The following is a 21,621-nucleotide window of genomic DNA, read 5'->3' on the forward strand; positions in this document are numbered from 1 at the left end:
TACTTAAGCTGACAATAGCAAGGCATGAAGTTATATCCTAATGATATGTAGTTATCTCAGGATCAGGGATATATTTGGGCTCCAGGAATAGTTTAAGAAAACAAATATGAATGTTGTTGGTACTCTCTCTCTTGCAGGTCTTGCTGCTCTCTACTCACTTAATTATTTTCTTTTTCTATAAATCTACTTTATTTTTCTCAGAACACAGGATGGAAAACAGAACCACATACAGTGCCCCAATTTGTATATATCAGGTGCAGACTTTGAAGACAGACCAAGTGAACCGATCTTTGTCTCTCTCTTCCTGCATTCCCTTCCAGGGGTAAATCTCTGGCCGTTATTTTCCCATTTATCCAGGGCATTAGAATCAGTCATATGAACACTAGCGCTATGAAGATGGAGGGATGGAGAGTCATTAAAGAAGGAAAGTTGTGAGCTATGAAGGCAAACTATTAGGTGCCCCCTATAGCTGACCTTTATAAAATCACCCGGTGGTAGGAAAGGGGAAGAGTGTGGCCCTTTGTCTCTTGGGAAATTTACTCCAATAGCACTGAACAGTGATAAGCACTGTTAGCCTGTTCTGTTACTTATTCACTATGTGATGCTTTCACCTCTCTGTGATATCAGCCCTGTAACAAGGATGCTAGTCTTGCTGTACCTACTAAGTGCAAAGTCAGGAGGGTTAAATATAGTGATGTCTCTGAAGTGCTCAGTCAGTAACCCCCCCACACAGAAAGTTTCCTAAATATATGGCTATTATAAGTGTCAGTAGGGCTTCCCAGGTGGCTCAGTGGTAAAAAAAAAATCCGCCTGACAATGCAGGAGATGCAGATTCAATCACTGGGTTGGGAAGATCCCCTAGAGAAGGAAATGGCAACCCACTTCAATACTCTTGCCTGGAAAATTCCACGGACAGAGAGAGGAGTCTGATGGGCTACAGTCCATGGGCGTCTCAAAGAATCAGACATGGCAGAGCAACTGAGCACACACATACATGCATAGGTGTCAGTATGAGTATTCCAAGTTTGGTAGGTTTCTATTTTCCAGAGCTGTGCCAGTCATTTATAGCAAGCATGTGGTGGGCTGTATTTTCAGAAATGACCGTAGTGACTTTTCCAACCCTATGTGTTCTTTCAGATCATGGTCCCTCCCAACAAGATGTGGAGTTATTTCTCTTCCTTTTGAAATTGGTAGGGACGTTGTGACTGCCTTGTGAACAGAATGAAGCAGAAGTGATGCTAGATCGTGAAATACAATATGGCTTCCTTCACAGCTATCATCATGGGTGTGTGACCTATGCAGTTGCTGGGTTTAATGCTCTGTTGTGGTGTCTTGAAATTCTTAGTGATTTTTTAACAAGGGGCCCTGCGTTTTCCATTTGTACTGGACCTTAAAAACTATGTTTCTGGTCCTCCTTCCACATGGCTCTGTCTCTTGGGACACATACCTGAGTATCCCTGAACCAAAGTGTAAGTAAGATGACCACCTGCATTGAAGATATCATCCTGGAGAGGTCTTGTGGAGAGAGATGATTGAGGAACTCCATTCCTCCAGCCTCAAGCAGACAAGGTGGGAAATGAGTGAATGAACAGTACTCAGGTAATTTAGACACAGCCTTTAAGTCACTCAGCTGACACTGAGTGGAGCGCAGACAAGCTGTCCCAGTCTAACCCTGCTCGGATTGCAGATTTGTGAGCAAAATAAGTGTTGGTGTCTTAGGCTGCTAGGCTTTGGAGTGGCTTGTTATATAGCCACAGATTGTTGTTGTTTAGTCACTAACTCATGTCTGACTCTTTTGCCACCCCATGGACTGTAGCCCACCAGGCTCCTCTGTCCATGGGATTTCACAGGTGAGAATACTGGAGTGGGTTGCCATTGCCTTCTCTGCAGGTAATAGGAACCAAACCTTTTCAAAGCCTAACACTGAGAGTGTCTTAAATTACAACAGTGGTATGGATGTGAATGTTCAGTTTTTATAGTTTAGAGCACATTATTGCATACTAATTTAAACATGATACATTATTTTCATTTTCATCTTAAAAAGTTTTCAGGATATTTTGTCTCACAATATTATCATTACGGGCATTAGTTTATATTCTACAAATGTGGAAGTATAATCTAGCAAGGGCATATAGAATATGAAACACTGAGATAAAAAATGCTTAGAATCCAGAGAAATAAGTGTAACACAAATAATATTAAGTTTAGTTATCATTTTTGATTTGATTCCAGTCTGTTTGAGTGTTGCCAGTGTCCTGGGTCTTTCACTGGGTGCTGGAGATCCACAGATGAATGAGGCAAATGTGGCCCCTGTCATCATCATGGAAGGTAAGATAAGGTGTGGGTGAGGAACAGATAGTAAACAAAAATACACACTAGAACTTGTAATCCTAAATACAAACCCCAGCTGATGCGAAGAACTGACTCATTTGAAAAGACCCTGATGCTGGAAAAGATTGAAGGCAGGAAGAGAAGGGGATGACAGAGGATAAGATGGTTGGATGGTATCACTGACTCAATGGACATGAGTTTGAGTAAACTCCAGGAGTTGGTGATGGACAGGGAGGCTTTGTGTGCTGTGGTCCATGGGGTTGTAAAGAGTCAGACATGACTGAGCAACTGAACTGAACTGAATCACAAATAATACCATGTGCTATGCAAAGAAAAGGGCTTCCCTGATAACTCAGTTGGTAAAGAATCAGCTTGCAGTGCAGGAGACCCTGATTCGATTCCTGGGTCGGGAAGATCCCCTGGAGAAGGGATAGGCTACCCACTCCAGTATTCTGGCTTGGAGAATTCCATGGACTGTATAGTCCACAGGGTCACGAAGAGTTGGACATAACTGTGTGATCTTCACTTTCACTTTTTCAGTTTCATTAAAAGAAAAATCAGTTTGGACTCACTGAGAAGAATGGCCTCTTTAAGGAGACACACATAAGCTGAAACATGAAGGATGAAGAAGAGCTGGGGGAGAAGTATCCATTTGGAGACTAGTAGGTTCAAGACCCCGGGATTGCGCAGGACTTTGCATTTTGGTTCAGTGCCAGGGACTCACTCTATGAAGGGAATCATTTTGTAATTGGAGGTAAGTTTGGATGTGATGGCAAAGGAAATGGCAACCCACTCCAGTACTTTGGCCTGGAAAATCCCATGGACGGAGGAGCGTGGTAGCCTACAGTCCATGGGGTTGCAAAGAGTTGGACACAACCGTGTGGGTTCACGTTCACTTTTTTTCACTTTTGGATGTGAAGGCCTAGAGAAACAATTTGTGTTTTCAAGAAAACAATGCAGAGAACTTTCATTTTATGATTACCATTCTCTCCTTTTCCTGTTCTCGCTCAGAATTTTACAACTGTGATTTATGAGATTTCTAATAGAAGGCTATATTTTAAAAAAATTCTATAAGTTTTAAAGAGTAACCCGAAATACTAGAGGTGAAAAAAACTGACTGCTGCTTTGGGTAAATACAAGAAAAGCATATCATGGATGAATTGAGATTGTTCTCTTGTTGTTGCTGTTGTTGTGTTGTTAAGTGTCCAACTCTTGGCAACCCCATGGACTGCAGCACGCCAAACTCCTCTGTCCTCCACTGTCTCCTGGAATTTGCTCAAATTCATGTCTATCAAGACATCTCATCCTCTGCCACCCCCTTTTCCTCCTGCCCTCAATCTTTTCCAGCATCAGGGTCTTTTCCAATGAGTTGGTTTTTCGAATCAGGTGGCCAAAGTACTGGAGCTTCAGCTTCAGCACCAGCCCTTCCAATGACTATTCAGGGTTGCTTTTCTTAGGATTGACTGGCTTGATCTTCTTGTAGTCCAAGGGACTCTCAAGAGTCTTCTTCAGTTCAGTTCAACTCAATTGCTCAGTCGTGTCTGACTCTGCGACCCCATGGACTGCAGCACGCCAGGCCTCCCTGTCCATCACCTACTCCTGGAGTTTACTCAAACTCATGTCCATTGAGTCGGTGATGCCATCCAACGATCTCATCCAACGTTGTCCCTTTCTCCTTTCACCTTCAATCTTTCCCAGCATCCAGGTCTTTTCAAATGAGTCAGTTTTTCGCATCAGGTGGCCAAAGTATTGGAGTTTCATCTTCAGCATCAGTCCTTCCATTGAATATTCAATACTGATTTCCTGTAGGATGGACTGGTTTGATCTCATTGCAGTCCAAGGGACTCTTGAGAGTCTTCTCCAACACCACAGCTCAAAAGCATCAATTCTTCAGTGCTCAGCTTTCTTTCACATCCGTACACAACTGCTGAAAAAACCATAACTTTGACTAGATGGACTTTTGTTGGCAAAGTAATGTCTCTGCTTTTTATATGCTGTCTAGGTTGGTAATAACTCTTCTTCCAAGGAGCAAGCATCTTTTAATTTCATGGCTGCAGTAACAATCTGCAGTGATTTTGGAGCCCCCCAAAATAGTCTGTCACTGTTTCCCCATCTATTTGCCATGAAGTGATGGGACCAGATACCATGATCTTAGTTTTCTGAATGTTGAGTTTTAAGACAACTTTTTCACTCTCCTCTTTTACTTTCATCAAGAGGCTCTCTAGTTCTTTTTCATTTTCTGCCACAAGGGTGGTGTCATCTGCATATCTGAGGTTATTGATATTTCTCCCAGAAATCTTGATTCCAGCTTGCACTTCATCCAGTCTAGCATGTCTCAATATGTACTTGACATATAAGTTAAATAAACAGGGTGGCAATATACAGCCTCAATGTACTCCTTTCCCAGTTTGGAACCAGTCTGTTGCTCCAAGTCCAGTTCTAACAGTTGTTTCTTGACCTGCATACAGATTCCTCAGGAGGCAGGTCAGGTAATCTGGTATTGCAATCTCTTGAAGAATTTTCCACAGTTTGTTGTGATCCACATAGTCAAAAGCTTTGGCATAGTCAATAAAGCAGAAGTAGATGTTTTTCTGGAACTCTCTTGTTTTTTTGATAATCCAGTGGATGTTGGCAGTTTGATCTCTGGTTCCCTTGCCTTTTCTAAATCCAGCTTGAATATCTGGAAGTTCATGGTTCATGTACCATTGACACACACACAGTTCAAAAGCACCCATTCTTCAGCACTCAGCCTTCTTTATAGTCCAACTCTCACATGACTATAGGAAAAGCCTTAGCTTTGATTATATGCACCTTTGTTGGCAAAGTGATGTCTCTGCTTTTTAATATGCTGTTTAGGTTTGTCATAGTTTTTCTTGCAAGGAGTAAGCATCTTTTAATTTCATGCCTACAGCCACTATCTAAAGTGATTTTGGAGCCCAAGAAAAGAAAATCTGTCTCTGCTTCCATTTTCTGCCTTCTATTTGCCATGAAGTTTTTCTTAATGTTGAGTTGCAAGCCATCTACTCTTTCACCCTTATCAAGAGGCTCTTTAGGTTCCTCTTCACTTTATGCTATTAGAGTGGTATTATCTGCATATCTGAGGTTGTTAATATTTCTCCTGGAAATCTTGATTCCAGTTTGTTCTATAAAGTAATATTTAAATAGTACAACATCCAATGAAATCCAAGCTATGAAGCATTCTTCTGGAGTTGATTGATTTATTCATTCAGTAAATATCTACAATGTTCTTAATATGTGGCTGGTGTAATACTTGGCACTGGAAATAGTCTCTACATCTTGATATCTAAATATCTAGATATTTACAATCTAGAATCAAGATTGTAGATAAAATGTGAGCAAGTAGACAAGCAGTAATTATAGTCATCATGTAGTATAGTCTATAAAGGAGGAGATGCTGAGACATCTAATATGAATTTGGGATAAAACAAGGATTATTTTAATGCAAACATTTAGCATCATTATTAGATGAGGTAACATAGATCTTACACTTTTAGTGAAAATATTACTATCCACTCATGGATTATTTACTTTGTGGCTTATCCATGATCAGTGATTAATCTTAGACTGCCTCTCTTCTGGTTCTGGGATGTGTATTTAGGAATACTTAGCAAATGGAACCTGGAATGTTAGGTCCATGAATCAAGGCAAATTGGAAGTGGTCAAACAGGAGATGGCAAGAGTGAATGTCTACATTCTAGGAATCAGCGAACTAAAATGGACTGGAATGGGTGAATTTAACTCAGATGACCATTATATCTACTACTGTGGGCATGACTCCCTTAGAAGAAATGGAGTAGCCATCATGGTCAACAAAAGAGTCTGGAATACAGTACTTGGATGCAATTTCAAAAACGACAGAATGATCTCTGTTCATTTCCAAGGCAAACCATTCAATATTACAGTAATCCAAGTCTATGCCCCAACCAGTAACACTGAAGAAGCTGAAGTTGAACGGTTCTATGAAGACCTACAAGACCTTTTAGAACTAACACCCCAAAAGGATGTCCTTTTCTCTATAGGGTACTGGAATGCAAAAGTAGAAAGTCAGGAAACACCTGGAGTAATAGGCAAATTTGGCCTTGGAATACAGAATGAAACAGGGCAAAGACTAATAGAGTTTTGCCAAGAAAATGCACTGGTCATAGCAAACACCCTCTTCCAACAACACAAGAGAAGACTCTACACATGGACATTACCAGATGGTCAACACCGAAATCAGATTGATTATATTCTTTGCAGCCAAAGATGGAGAAGCTCTATACAGTCAGCAAAAACAAAACCGGGAGCTGACTGTGGCTCAGATCATGAACTCCTTATTGCCAAATTCAGACTTAAATTGAAGAAAGTAGGGAAAACCACTAGACCATTCAGGTATGACCTAAATCAAATCCCTTATGATTATGCAGTGGAAGTGAGAAATAGATTTAAGGGACTAGATCTGATAGATAAAGTGCCTGATGAACTTTGGACAGAGGTTCGTGACATTGTACAGGAGACAGGGATCAACATCATCCCCATGGAAAAGAAATGCAAGAAAGCAAAATGGCTGTGAACCATGAACTTCCAGATGTTCAAGCTGATTTTAGAAAAGGCAGAGGAACCAGAGATCAAATTGCCAACATCTGCTGGATCATCAAAAAAGCAAGAGAGTTCCAGAAAAGCATCTATTTTTGCTTTATAGACTATGCCAAAGCCTTTGACTGTGTGGAATACAATAAACTGTGGAAAATTCTTCAACAGATGGAAATACCAGACCACCTGACCTGCAGCTTGAGAAACCTATATGCAGATCAGGAAGCAACAGTTAGAACTAGACATGGAACAACAGACTGGTTCCACATAGGAAAAGGAGTACGTCAAGACTGTATATTGTCACCCTGCTTATTTAACTTATATGCAGAATACATCATGAGAAACACAGGGCTGGAAGAAGCACAAGCTGGAATCAAGATTTCCGGGAGAAATATCAATAACCTCAGATATGCAGATGATACCACCCTTATGGCAAAGGGTGAAGAGGGACTAAAAAGCTTCTTGATGAAAGTGAAAGTAGAGAGTGAAAAAGTTGGCTTAAAGCTCAACATTCAGAAAACGAAGATCATGGCATCTGGTCCCATCACTTCATGGAAAATAGATGGGGAAACAGTGGAAACAGTGTCAGACTTTATGTTTTTGGGCTCCAAAATCACTGCAGATGGTGACTGCAGCCATGAAATTAAAAGACGCTTACTCCTTGGAAGGAAAGTTATGACCAACCTAGATAGCATATTCAAAAGCAGAGACATTACTTTGCCAACGAAGTTCCATCTAGTCAAGGCTATGGTTTTTCCAGTGGTCATGTATGGATGTGAGAGTTGGACTATAAAGAGAGCTGAGCGCTGAAGAATTGATGCTTTTGAACTGTGGTGCTGGAGAAGACTCTTGTGAATCCCTTGGACTGCAAGCAGATCCAACCAGTCCATCCTAAAAGAGACCAGTCCTGTGTGTTCATTGGAATGACTGATGCTGAGGCTGAAATTCCAATACTTTGACCACCTCATGCAAAGAGTTGACTCATTGGAAAAGACCCTGCTGCTGGGAGGGATTGGGGGCAGGAAGAGAAGGGGACGACAGAGAATGAGATGGCTGGAAGGCATCACCCACTAGATACACATGAGTTTGAGTGAACTCCGGGAGTTGGTGATGGACAGGGAGGCCTGGCGTGCTGTGATTCATGGGGTTGCAAAGAGTCGGACACGACTGAGCGACTGAACTGAACTGAATTGAATATAAATAACTTTTGGTTGATCTGCTGCTTGGAGATTCTGTGTCAGGCTAGCAAGAGTCTAGTAAGTATGCGTTAATTATTTGTTTCTAATTTCTGTTTTTCATTTGTGGATGTAGAAAGTTGATTAGGTTCAGAAACTTAGGATACTGAGAAGAATGTGAACACTACAAAACTTGTAAAGCAATAATTGGCAGGAACAGATATGAAATCAGGAGCTTGGGAGTTTTGTCTTGAGTTTTTAATTCCTTCATTCTGAGAGTCATAATCTATGGTTTTATTTGAACATTTGGAAAGTAGTGTTTTTAATGATTTCATAACTGTCCTGTAGAATATAAAATGAAGTAAATTAGTGGGATAATGCTATTTCTTAATAATACAAATTTTTTTTTCACAGGATACCATTGTCTGACATTGGAACAATTTCAGTGAATCACTCTTTTTTTTTTGTTTTGTTTTTTTATTGAATGGTAATTGCTTTACAGAATTTTGTTGTTTTCTCTCAAACCTCAGTATGAATCAGCCATAGGTATACATATATCCCCTCCCTTTTGAACCTCCCTCCCATTTCCCTCCCCATCCCAACCTCTAGGTTGATACAGAGCTCCTGTTTGAGTTTCCTGAGCCATACAGCAGGTTTCTAGTGGCTCTCTATTTTACATATGGTAATATAAGTTTCCATGTTATTCTTTCCATACATCTCGCCCTCTCCTGCCCTTTCCCCATGTCCATAAGTCTATTCTCTATGTCTGTTTCTCCAGTGCTGCCCTGTAAATAAGTTCTTCAGTACCATTCTTCTAGATTCTGTATATATATGTTAGAATACAATATTTATCTTTCTCTTTCTGACTCACTTCACCCTGTGTAATAGGTTCTAGATTCATCCACCTCATCAGAACTGACTCAAATGCATTCCTTTTTATGGCTGAGTAATATTTCATTGTGTATCTGTACCACGACTTCTTTATCCATTCATCTGTTGATGGACACCTAGGTTGCGTCCATGTTCTAGCTATTGTAAATAGTGCTGCAGTGAACAATGGAATACATGTGTCTTTTTCAATTTTGGTTTCCTCAGGGTATATGCCTATGAGTGGGATTGCTGGGTCATATGGTGGTTTTATTCCTAGCTTTTAAAGGAATCTCCATACCGTCTTCCATGGTGGCTGTATCAGTTTACATTCCCACCAACAGTGCAAGAGCGTTCCCTTTTCTCCACATCCCGTCCAGCATTTATTGTTTTAGACTTTTTGATGATGGCCATTCTGACCCATGTGAGGTGATATCTCATTGTAGTTTTGACTTGCATTTCTTTAATAATGAGTGATGTTGAGCAGCTTTTCATGTGTTTGTTAGCCATCTGTAGGTCTTCTTTGGAGAAATGTCAGTTTAGGTTTTTTCCCACTTTTTGACTGGGTTTTTTGCTTTTCTGATACTGAGTTGAATGAGCTGCTTATATATTTTGGAAATTAATCCTTTGTCTCTTGTTTCATTTGCTATTATTATTTTCTCCCATTCTGAAGGTTGTCTTTTCACCTTGCTTATAGTGTCCTTTGCTGTGCAAAAGCTTTTAAGTTTAATCAGGTCCCACTTGTTTACTTTTGTTTTATTTCCTTTAATCTAGGAGGTCAGTCATAGAGGCTCTTGCTTTGATTTATGTCATCAAGTGTTCAGCCTATGTTTTCCTCTAAGAGTTTTATAGTTTCTGGTCTTACACTTAGGTCTTTAATCCATTTTGAGTTTGTCTTTGTGTGTGGTGTTAGGAAGTGTTCCAATTTCATTCTTTTACATATGGCTGTCCAATTTTCCCAGAACCATTTATTGAAGAGGTTGTCTTTGCCCCATTGTATATTCTTGCCTCCTTTGTCAAAAATAAGGTACCCATAGGTGCATGGGTTTATTTCTGGGCTTTCTATCTTGTTCCATTGGTCTATATTTCTGTTTTTGTGCCAGTGCCATACTATCTTGATGACTGTAGATTTGTAGTATAATTTGAAGTCAGGAAGGTGAAGTCAGGAGATGAAGTCTAGCTCCATTCTTCTTTCTCAAGACTGCTTTGGCTATTCGGGGTCTTTTGTGTTTCCATATGAATTGTGAATTTTTTTGTTCTAGTTCTTTGAAAAATGCCATTGGTAATTTGATAGGGATCATATTAAATCTGTAGACTGCATTTGGTAGTATAGTCATTTTCACAATATTGATTCTTCCTACCCAGGAACATAGAATATTTCTCCATCTGTTTATGCCATCTTTGATTTCTTTCATCAGTGTCTTATAATTTTCTGTGTACAGTTCTTTTGTCTCCTTAGGTAAGTTTATTCCTGGATATTTAATTATTTTTGTTGTAATGGCGAATGTGACTGATTCCTTAATTTCTCTTTCTGATTTTTCATTGTTAGTATATAGAAATGCAAGTGATTTCTGTGTATTTATTTTGTATCCTGCAACTTTGCTAAACTCACTGATTAGCTCTAGTAATTTTCTGATACTATCTTTAGGGTTTTCTATATACAGTATCATGTCATCTTCAAACCGTGAGGGCTCTGCTTCTTTTTTTCTGATCAATTCCTTTTATTTCTTTTTCTTCTCTGATTGCTGTAGCTAGGACTTCCAAAACTATGTTGAATAATAGTGGTGAAAGTGAACACCCTGTCGTGTTCCTTATCTTAGGGGGAATGCTTTCAACTTTTCACCATTGAAAATAATGTTTGCTGTAGGCTTACCATATATGGCCTTTACTATGTTGAGGTAAGTTCCTTCTATGCCCATTTTTTGAAGAGTTTTGATCATAAATGGGTGCTGAATTTTGTCAAAGGCTTTTACTGCATCTATTGAGATTATCATATGATTTTTATCTTTCAATTTGTTGGTATATCACATTGATTGATTTACATATATTGAAGAATCCTTGCATTCCTGGAATAAACCCAACTTGATCATGGTGTATGAGCTTTTTGATGTGTTGCTGCATTCTGTTTGCTAAAATATTTTTGAGGATTTTTGCATCTATGTTCATCACTGTTCATCAGTGATATTGGCCTATAGTTTTCTTTTTTGTGTGTTGTCTTTGTCTGGTTTTGGTATCAGGGCGATGGTGGCCTCGTAGAATGAGTTTGGAAGTGTTCCTCCCTCTGAAATTTTTTGAAAGAGTTTTAGAAGGATAGGCATTAGCTCTTCTCTAAGTGTTTGATAGAATTCTCCTGTGAAGCAGTCTGGTCCTGGGCTTTTGTTTTTTGGGAGGTTTTTGATCACAGCTTCAATTTCAGTGCTTGTAATTGGGTTGGTCATAATTTCTATTTCTTCCTGGTTGAGTCTTGGAAGATTGAACTTTTCTAAGAATCAGTCCATTTCTTCCAGGTTATTCATTTTATTGCCATATAGTTGTTCATAATAGTCTCTTATAATCCTTTGTATGTCCACATTGTCTGTTGTAACTGTTCCTTTTTCATTTCTAATTTTGTGGATTTGATTATTCGCTCTTTTTTTCTTGATGAATCTGTCTAAAGATTTGTCAATTTTGTTTATCTTCTTAAAGAGCCAGCTTTTAGTTTTATTAATCTTTATCATTGTTTCTTTCATTTCTTTTTCATTTATTCTGCTCGGATCTTTACAATTTATTTCCCTCTACTAATTATGGGTTTTTTTGTTGTTGTTGTTGTTCTTCTTTTTCCAATTGTTTTAGGTGTAAAATTAGGTTGTCTATTTGATGTTTTTCTTGTTTCTTGAGGTAGGATTGTATTGCTATAAACTTCCCTCATAACTGCTTTTGCTGAATCCCATAGGTTTTGAGTTGCTTTCATTGCCATTTGTTTCTAGAAATTTTTTTATTTCTTCAGTAACTTGTTGGTTATTTAGAAACATGTTTTTCATCTCCATGTGTTTGTGTTTCTTACAGTTTTTTTTTCTTGTAATTGATATCTAGTCTCATAGCACTGTGGTTGGAAAAGATGTTTGATATGAGTTCAATTTTCTTAAATTTACTGAGGCTTGATTTGTGACCCAAGATGTGGTCTATCCTGGAGAATGTTCCATGTGCACTTGAGAATAAGTTGTATTCTGCAAGCGGATGGAATGTTCTGAAGATATCAATGAGATCCATTTCATCTAATGTATCATTTAAGACTTGTGTTTCCTTATTAATTTTCTGTTTTGATGATCTGTCCATTGGTTTAAGGGTGTTATTAAAGTGTTGGGAGCTGCATTAGGCATTACTGACAAAATGGAGGCACGGCCCTAAACCCCGTCCCTTTGTTCCGTAAGCACAGACCCGGAATGAGGGAGTTAGGCTTTGTGATTCCGACTTGTTTTTTCCTTTCCTCGGCTGAGTTGACTGAAGAGAATATTAAGGTGCTTATTTTTTTTGAGAGGAGCATGAGAAGGCATAAAGCCTTCTGCAGCTGTACTCAAAGAATAATTCATAAAGTTAATCACTAACATTTGTTCAAGGACTTTTACAAAAAATGCTCCAGGGTGAGCACACAGGCCACAGCTTGAGGCCATGGGAGGGATTGCTATCTGAGGCCCATTTGTGAGAAAAGTGTTTATGGCAAAGGAGTTTGCTGAATTTAGGGCTTAGGAATAATTAAAATAGTTAGAAGCTAAAGATTTAAGGATTGCTGTAATGTTAACATATTCTACTATAGCTTATAGAAATTAGGGACTTTATAAATATTATTAGCTAGAAGCCCTTTCTAAGAAATAGTGAGCTTAGTATACTAGGGGCAAACAGGACTTAGAAAGATAAGAATTAAACTGAGGAATGTGGTACGCAGCCCAGACATTAGCGTGAGTTACAGTGTATTCACAAGGACACATGAGTAAAAGTAGATAAGAGAATCACTGAGGAAGGAACTCCTTTTGAGGGGCAACAATGAGTTTTGGAGAAAAATAAATCTGGGTCAATGGGAAATAAAAATATCAAACCTCTGACCTAATGCTTTTGTAGAAGTATAAAAGAGAATCATAAGCTTGAAATAAACAGGCAGTCCAAGAAAAATGAGAGGCTGCCTCAGTTTCTTGCCGACACCACTCACCCCTTCAGGTTGAATCCCTGGCTGCTGGAGCTGGACTCCGGCATTAAAGTCTCCTACTATTATTGTGTTATTGTCAATTTCTCCTTTTATGTCTGTTAGTGTTTGTCTTATGTATTGAGGTGCTCCTGTGTTGGGTGAATGCTGCTAAGTCACTTCAGTTGTGTCCAACTCTAAGCAACCCCATAGACGGTGGCCCACCAGGCTCCCCTGTCCCTGGGATTCTCCAGGCAAGAACACTGGAGTGGGTTGCCATTTTCTTCTCCAATGCATGAAAGGGAAAAGTGAAAGTGAAGTTGCTCAGTCATGTCTGACTCTTCGTGACCCCATGGTCTGCAGCCTACCAGGCTCCTCCGTCCATGGGATTTTCCAGGCAAGAGTACTGGAGTGGGGTGCCATTGCCTTCTCCTGTTGGGTGCATAGCTATTTACAATTGTTATGTTTTCCTCTTGGATTGATCCCTTGATCATTATGTAGTGTCCTTTCTTATCTCTTGTAATATTCTTTATTTTAAGATCTATTTTGTCTGATATGAGGATTGCTACTCCAGCTTTCTTTTGCTTGCATTTGCATGGCATGTATTTTTCCATCCTCTCATTTTCATTCTATATGTGTCTTTAGGTCGGAAGTGGGTTTCTTGTAGACTTATTGAATCACTCTTGAAACTATATATATATATATATATATATATATATATATACACACACACATACATACATACATATATATTTAAATTAATAAGACCCCTTGTTATGTTGTAAAGCTATATATTAAACTATTTTAGGGAAAAAAGTAGTTTTATCTTAGAATACATTTGGCAGTTTAATTAAATGTTTAAACACTTTCCTACAGAGGCCAAGGGTTTCTCAGGTGGCTAAATGGTAAAGAATCTTCCTACCAATTCAGGAGATGTGGGTTTGATCCCTGAGTCAGGAAGATCCCCTGGAGAAGGAAATGGAAACCCACTCAAGTATGCTTGCCTGGGAAGTCCCATGGACAGAAGAGCCTGGTGGGCTACAGTCCATGGGGTTGTAAGAGAGTTAGACATGACTTAACAATTGAACAACAACAACAGAGGCCAAGGAGCTACTTATTTTGTGGATTTTTTCCCCAAGTGTTAGTTGTCCACACAGATGACAGATGATTTTAACATATGACTAAAACCAACAACATCCAAAGCTTATTTCCAGAATGTTCCCTTGACAAATTCTCATTCATCTATACGAGAGAATCTCAGCTCTGATGGGGGACAAAGCTTGTCCAGTTACCTGTGGCAGCCTTGTCCAGCCATGCATGTCCTTTGCCCTACCTTAAACTTAGAAGTACTAGTGAATAATGACCCCTGGCTCTTCTAGCCTCCACCCAAAGACTGTTTATTTAACTTCAGGATGAAAGACTAGAAATGTCTCTATGTGGATACTTCTCAGATATTCCTGATTCCACATTCCATTCTTCTTCATCCACAGGACCAAACTTCTTTCTCTCTTAGTTCCCATTAGATGTGCAAGCTACACCAGTATAGAGACTTTAGGTGGATATACTTTTGTGGGTGAAAACAAGAGAATGGCTATCCATTCTCCATTTTGAAGACAGTTGGCTTTTTTTTCCCCAGTAAGAGGTAGAACAAGGTATTGTATTTTTGGTTGGTGTAATTAAGTGAGCCTAAGGGGTAGATGAGAAGGCAAAGTCAAAGAGTTCTAAGAAGAGTAGGACAAGAAGTGTGAGGAGTACAGACATCATTGGTCTGCTGCAGTGCCTGTCTCCCACACGTCAGTCAACTATGAATTGAACTGCACTCCATCTGGGCTAATACAAGGGTCATGTGATACTCCTTGGCCACTCTTACATTTTATAATATCACTGGGAGAATTATAAATGCATGTGAGGTTTATTGGAACAGGGTAAGTTTGTCTGTTTTGTTCACAATTTCATCTATAAGACCTAGAATGTGTCTGCACGTTTGTGCGTAGTCACTCAGTTGTGTCTGACTCTTTGTGACCCTATGGACTGTAGCCTGACAGGCTCCTCTGTCCATTGGATTCTCCAGGCAAATGTACTGGAGTGGGTTGCCATTTCCTCCTCCAGGGGATCTTCCAACCCAGGGATCAAACCCACATCTCCTATGTTTCCTGCATTGGCATGCAGATTCTTTATCATTGAGCTGACTGGAAACCCCACTGCTATATAGTAGATGTTCAGGAAATATTTATCTAATAAATTACTGCATATATGATTAAGAACACAGATGAGTAGAAGTGAAAATAAAAGTGTCCAGGAGTTTGGAAAGGGAAGAATCACAGTTGGCTGCAATCATTCAGGAAAACATCACAGAAAATGAGAGCTTGAAGTCATCAAGGGGAAGGAGACAACTGAGAATATGTAGGAAAAAGGAAAAGGAATCCAAGGGGAAGAGGGAAGGGAGCAGGGAAAAAGGCAAGAGGTGGGCATTAGTAAGACTGCTTTGAGGACAATGAGAAGATAAGCTTAAGTTTCTTTCTGTTACTTGGAATACAAAGAACTGTGTTATTTATATGATCAAGTGTGGTTTCTGTGATTGCTGTCTAGGCTGGCCCTGAAGCTAGAAAGAGTTGTTGAAGTTTAGGAAGTTGGAAATGACAATAATGCCCTTGAGCTACTCTGGAGCTGGTCTCCTAGGGTCACAGCACTTACAAGAAATAGAAGGGTAAGGAGACCCAGGATATGCAGGAGGAGAAAGGCTCCCCACCCCCTGATCTGTATTGCTAACTCCTGGGCACTGTGTGAAGAACAGATTCTTTACAAATTGAGAGAATCTCTGATCAGATCAGATCAGATCAGTCGCTCAGTCATGTCTGACTCTTTGCGACCCCATGAATCGCAGCACGCCAGGCCTCCCTGTCTATCACCAACTCCCGGAGTTCACTCAGACTCATGTCCATCGAGTCAGTGATGCCATCCAGCCATCTCATCCTCTGTCGTCCCCTTCTCCTCCTGCCCCCAATACCTCCCAGCATCAGAGTCTTTTCCAATGAGTCAACTCTTTGCATGAGGTGGCCAAAGTACTGGAGTTTTAGCTTTAGCATCATTCCTTCCAAAGAAATCCCAGGGCTGATCTCCTTTAGAATGGATTGGTTGGATATCCTTGCAGTCCAAGGGACTCTCAAGAGTCTTCTCCAACACCACAGTTCAAAAGCATCAATTCTTCGGCACTCAGGCTTCTTCACAGTCCAACTCTCACATTCATACATGACCGCAGGAAAAACCATAGCCTTGACTAGACGGACCTTTGTTGGCTTAATGTCTCTGCTTTTCAATATGCTTTCTAGGTTGTCATAACTTTCCTTCCAAGGAGTAAGCGTCTGTTAATTTCATGGCTGCAGTCACCATCTGCAGTGATTTTGGAGCCCAGAAAAATAAAGTCTGACACTGTTTCCACTGTTTCCCCATCTATTTCCCATGAAGTGATGGGACCAGATGCCATGATCTTAGTTTTCTGAATGTTGAGCTTTAAGCCAACTTTTTCACTCTCCACTTTCACTTTCATCAAGAGGCTTTTGAGTTCCTCTTCACTTTCTGCCATAAGGGTGGTGTCATCTGCATATCTGAGGTTATTGATATTTCCCCGCCAATCTTGATTCCAGCTTGTGCTTCTTCCAGCCCAGCATTTCTCATGATGTACTCTGCATATAAGTTAAATAAGCAGGGTGACAATATACAGCCTTGACGTACTCCTTTTCCTATGTGGAACCAGTCTGTTGTTCCATGTCCAGTTTTAACTGTTGCTTCCTGACCTGCATACAAATTTCTCAAGAGGCAGATCAGGTGGTCTGGTATTCCCATCTCTTTCAGAATTGTCCACAGTTTATTGTGATCCACACAGTCAAAGGCTTTGGCATAGTCAATAAAGCAGAAATAGATGTTTTTCTGGAACTCTCTTGCTTTTTCCATGATCCAGCAGATGTTGGCAATTTGATCTCTGGTTCCTCTGCCTTTTCTAAAACCAGCTTGAACATCAGAAAGTTCACGGTTCACATATTGCTGAAGCCTGGCTTGGAGAATTTTGAGCATTACTTTACTAGCGTGTGAGATGAGTGCAATTGTGTGGTAGTTTGAGCATTCTTTGGTATTGCCTTTCTTTGGGATTGGAATGAAAACTGACCTTTTCCAGGCCTGTGGCCACTGCTGAGTTTCCCAAATTTGCTGGCATATTGAGTGCAGCACTTTCACAGCATCATCTTTCACTGATGGTTACTATCAATTAGATAGATATGATTTTGAAATAAAATCATCAGGTGTTTTAAAAAGTTGAAATTTTTCCAAAGAAAATGAATTGGGGCTATTTCTCTGAGAATGAGACATTCTGAAACTGTCTATTGCTATCTACTTACACATTCCTTAAATGCAACACGTTCCTGATGCTAAGTATTTGTTTCAAGGATGGAAAAGGGTTTTCTAGTGCTAGTAATACTTTGGCTACTTAATGCAAAGAGCTGACTCATTGGAAAAGACACTGATAATGGGAAAGGTTGAGGACAGGAGAAGGGGACAACAGAAGATGAGATGGTTGGATGGCATCATCTACTCAGTGGACATGACTTTGAGCAAACTCCCAGGGATAGTGGACAGGGAAGCCTGGCATGCTATAGCCTATGGGGTCACAGAGTCAGACACAATTTAGCGACTGAACAATGACAAATACAACAATGCTATTAATACACTCCCTGGGTCTTTACATCTTTGAGGACCTATATAAGGATGCTATGTTGCAGATCACTGGGAAGAGTTTAAAGTTTTAGGTAGAGAGTCTGAAGGTTGGTCGCTGCTGTGATTCCTTTCCTTGCAATATTTCAGCCAATGCTACACAAAGACCAGAGGAAGCAATGGGAATGTTTATATTTTAAGAGTCCAGACTGCTTTAGGAGCAAAATTACCATGACCGAGTTACAACTGATACATCAACTTATTTAGCTGTTGCCTCCTTAGCTTTGAAACATGAAGTATGACATAAATCAAAATGTACATTAACAAAGATGGTATAAAACATCTGTGGATTCTATAAAAGGGAAAATTACATTAGTCACCATGCTAACAATGTGTGTGTTATAATTTCTATAAAAGCAGAAGGTATCCAGGAACTCAACAGACAAAAGAGCTGAAATAAACCTCTTATCCCAATGCAAACAGTATAGAAAAGGAACTTGATGTTGTCTCCCTCCTGCTTTGCCCCAGGATGTAAGGAGTATTTGCTGGAATGGATAGCCATTCTCTGCTCTAGGGGATCTTCCTGACCCAGGAATTGAACCCAGGTCCCCTCCACTTCAGGCAGATTCTTTACCATCTGAGTCACCAGAAAAGCCCATTTAAACAGATAGAATGACTCAATTTCTTTAAATTAAGACAAATAGATTCTTCTTGAAAGAAAGGGAAAATAATTTCTTATCGAAGCATATAATTGCTGGCAAACAATCTTCCTGGTATTAAGAACTCATGCACTGCTTGTTAGAGTTGCTGGGACAGTCTGCTGCTTAATTGTGGACACAGATTCTGCCTTTAAAATTATTAGCTATAATCAGTTTTGAAGAAAGGTGAGTCCTGAATACCCCATAACAAAAATACATGCACATACTTATCTCATTCTTATGGTCATCATCAGTAACTTTTGGCATCAAATAACTTACCCAGCCAATTACATAGTGTTCTCAACTGATGCATTTCTATAGGAAGAAAAAAGAACCAAAGATGGTTGATTGTGCACATCAAGAGGCATTAGGAGAAATTCTCAAATTATCCTCCTCTTTCCTTTTCCCTTGGTAATGACACCTGACATTAATCAAGGAGACTTAGAAAGCATGGCTGTGGAGCTGTCGGGATAAGAGGCAGGTCTTTTCCTTCGTTTGTCCTTACAATCGTAAAACTTCTTATTTCAATGGCCAATGTACCTGAAGTTAGCAGTTTGTTTTGTCTGTAATTTGTGCTGTATAACAATGAGAATGATGTTTTCATTATTCGTGATATATCAGTCTGTTCCTTTCCTTGTCCCCATTAACAATAAAATACCCATGCAGTTTTCAGCCATTATCATTTTTCTCCTGATAAACCATCTGTGACATGGAGACCTTGGAGCTGGGAGTTGTGGCCACAATGCTCAATAGACTGTGCCTGCAGCTTTTTCAGAGGTAACTGCTGTAGAAAATCAGCTCTGCTGTTATTCCTCTCTGTTAGGATTTTTTTTTCTCGTTCCTTTTTATACTTCAAATGTAATGCGAGTCCACAAGAATTCAGCCAAGGGCATTTTGCCTGACAACAGAAACCACATCTAAGGCTCTTTACTGGGTGCCAGAGTTGTCCTTTCACATAATTCCAGCTGCTTTTGCTATTATATTTAATTAAGGAGCTGGAAGGAAAATGTTCTCACTATAGAACTGCTTTGTCCATCCTTTAAGGTGCCCTCTGCCTTTTGGATTGTTGTCGTTGTTGTTTAGTCACTAAGTTGTGTCCAGCTCTTTGCGACCCTATGGACTGTAGCCTGTCAGGCTCTTCTGTCCATGGGATTTCCTAGGCAAGAATGCTGGAATTGGTTGCCATTTCCTTCTCTAGGGGATCTTCCCAACCCAGAGATTGAACCTAGGTCTCTTGCATTGGCAGGTGGATTCTTTACCCCTGAGCTACCAGGGAAACCCTGCCTTTTGAACAGATTTTCACAAATAAAATGATTTTAACAGAAATGAAAAGGAATTAGATGAAAAAGTCTTGCCTCCCCCAGCTGGTTTCATAAATAAACAAGCCCAAGTAGTTCTCCAGAGCCTTCTGGTTTTGACTTCCAATCTTTGTGAAGCTGACGTGATATTAAATGGTAATATGGTGGGAATGTCTAAAATTAAGTCATAAAAGTAATTCTAAAATAGATGTTAATGGATCACTTTTTGTGTTGGTGTGTGTATTATGCAGGATTCTCCGGAGAAACAGAACCAATAATATGTGTGCATATAGAGAGATTTAGTTTAAGTAATTGGCACATGAGATTATGCATGTGTGCTCAGTCATGTCCAACTCTTTTGTGACCCTCATGGACTGCAGCCCACCAGGCTCCTCTGTCCATGGATTATTCCAGGCAAGAATACTAGAATGAGCTGATATTTCCTACTCCAGGGTATCTTCCTGACTCAGGGATCAAACCTGCATCTCCTGAGTCTCCTGCATTGGCAGACAGATTCTCTACCACTGTGCCACCTGGGAAGCCCCGGCACATGTGACTGTAGAATCCCAGATCTGGTGAGGGAGGCTGGAAGGCTGGAGATTCAGGAAAGAGCTGTAGTTTGAGTCCAAAGGCATTCTGATGACAGAAATCCTTCTTTCTATGAAAAGGTCCATCTTTCTTCTATTTAGGCCTTCAACTGCTTGGATGAAGCCCACATGCATAACAAGGAGTAATCTACTTGACCCCAAAGTCACCATTTTAAATGTTCATCTCATCCAAAAGCATCTTCACAGAAATATCTGAATAATGTTTGACTGGATATCTGGGTACTATGGCCCAGAGAAGTTGATCCATAGCACTGTAGTTGTTGTAGTTGATACATAGCATCGTAGCACTTGTATTAATGTTATATAAACATCATTTTTAATTAGATATCACTTGGAACATTTACAAAAGCTCACAAAGTCATCTGAACCAGACAGTTATTTTATTTCCCATAAATATCCCAAGGTCAAGAGTTTACATTTTTATTCTGGTTATAGACTGTTACTATTGTCCCCCTGCTTATTTAACTTCTATGCAGAGTACATCATGAGAAACGCTGGGCTGGAGGAAGCACAAGCTGGAATCAAGATTGCCAGGAGAAATATCAATAACCTCAGATATGCAGATGACACCACCTTTATGGCAGAAAGTGAAGAGGAATGAAAAAGCCTCTTAATGAGGTGAAAGAGGAGAGGGAAAAAGTTGGCTTAAAGCTCGACATTCAGAAAACGAAGATCATGGCATCTGGTCCCGTCACTTCATTGGAAATAGGTGGGGAAACAGTGGAAACAGTGTCAGACTATTTTTCTGGGCTCCAAAATCACTGCAGATGGTGACTGCAGCCATGAAATTAAAAGACACTTACTCCTTGGAAGGAAAGTTATGACCAACCTAGATAGCATATTGAAAAGCAGAGACATTACTTTGCCAACAAAGGTCCGTCTAGTCAAGGCTATGGTTTTTCCTGCGGTCATGTATGAATGTGAGAGTTGGACTGTGAAGAAGGCTGAGTGCCGAAGAATTGATGCTTTTGAACTGTGGTGTTGGAGAAGACTCTTGCGAATCCCTTGGACTGCAGGGAGATCCAACCAGTCCATTCTAAAGGAGATCAGCCCTGGGATTTCTTTGGAAGGACTGATGCTAAAGCTGAAACTCCAGTATTTTGGCCACCTCATGCGAAGAGTTGACTCATTGGAAAAGACCCTGCTTCTGGGAGGGATTGGGGGCAGGAGGAGAAGGGGATGACAGAGGAT

At 40.0% G+C, this 21,621-nt stretch overlaps 1 long non-coding RNA gene across 1 annotated transcript in view; it reads left to right on the top strand.

Moving 5' to 3' along the window:
• Positions 1-201: 201 nt before the first annotated feature.
• The window catches only part of LOC129658023 (uncharacterized), a 35,918-nt gene continuing 14,498 nt past the window's right edge, over positions 202-21,621 (top strand). The window contains exons 1-4 of the long non-coding RNA XR_008717225.1: positions 202-322; positions 2,233-2,328; positions 2,872-3,085; positions 19,191-19,301. This is a non-coding gene — a long non-coding RNA (uncharacterized LOC129658023). The remainder of the gene's footprint in view (positions 323-2,232; positions 2,329-2,871; positions 3,086-19,190; positions 19,302-21,621) is intronic.

This window comes from Bubalus kerabau, chromosome 7, assembly GCF_029407905.1.
Source record: "Bubalus kerabau isolate K-KA32 ecotype Philippines breed swamp buffalo chromosome 7, PCC_UOA_SB_1v2, whole genome shotgun sequence".
Classification (NCBI taxonomy): Eukaryota; Metazoa; Chordata; class Mammalia; order Artiodactyla; family Bovidae; genus Bubalus; species Bubalus kerabau.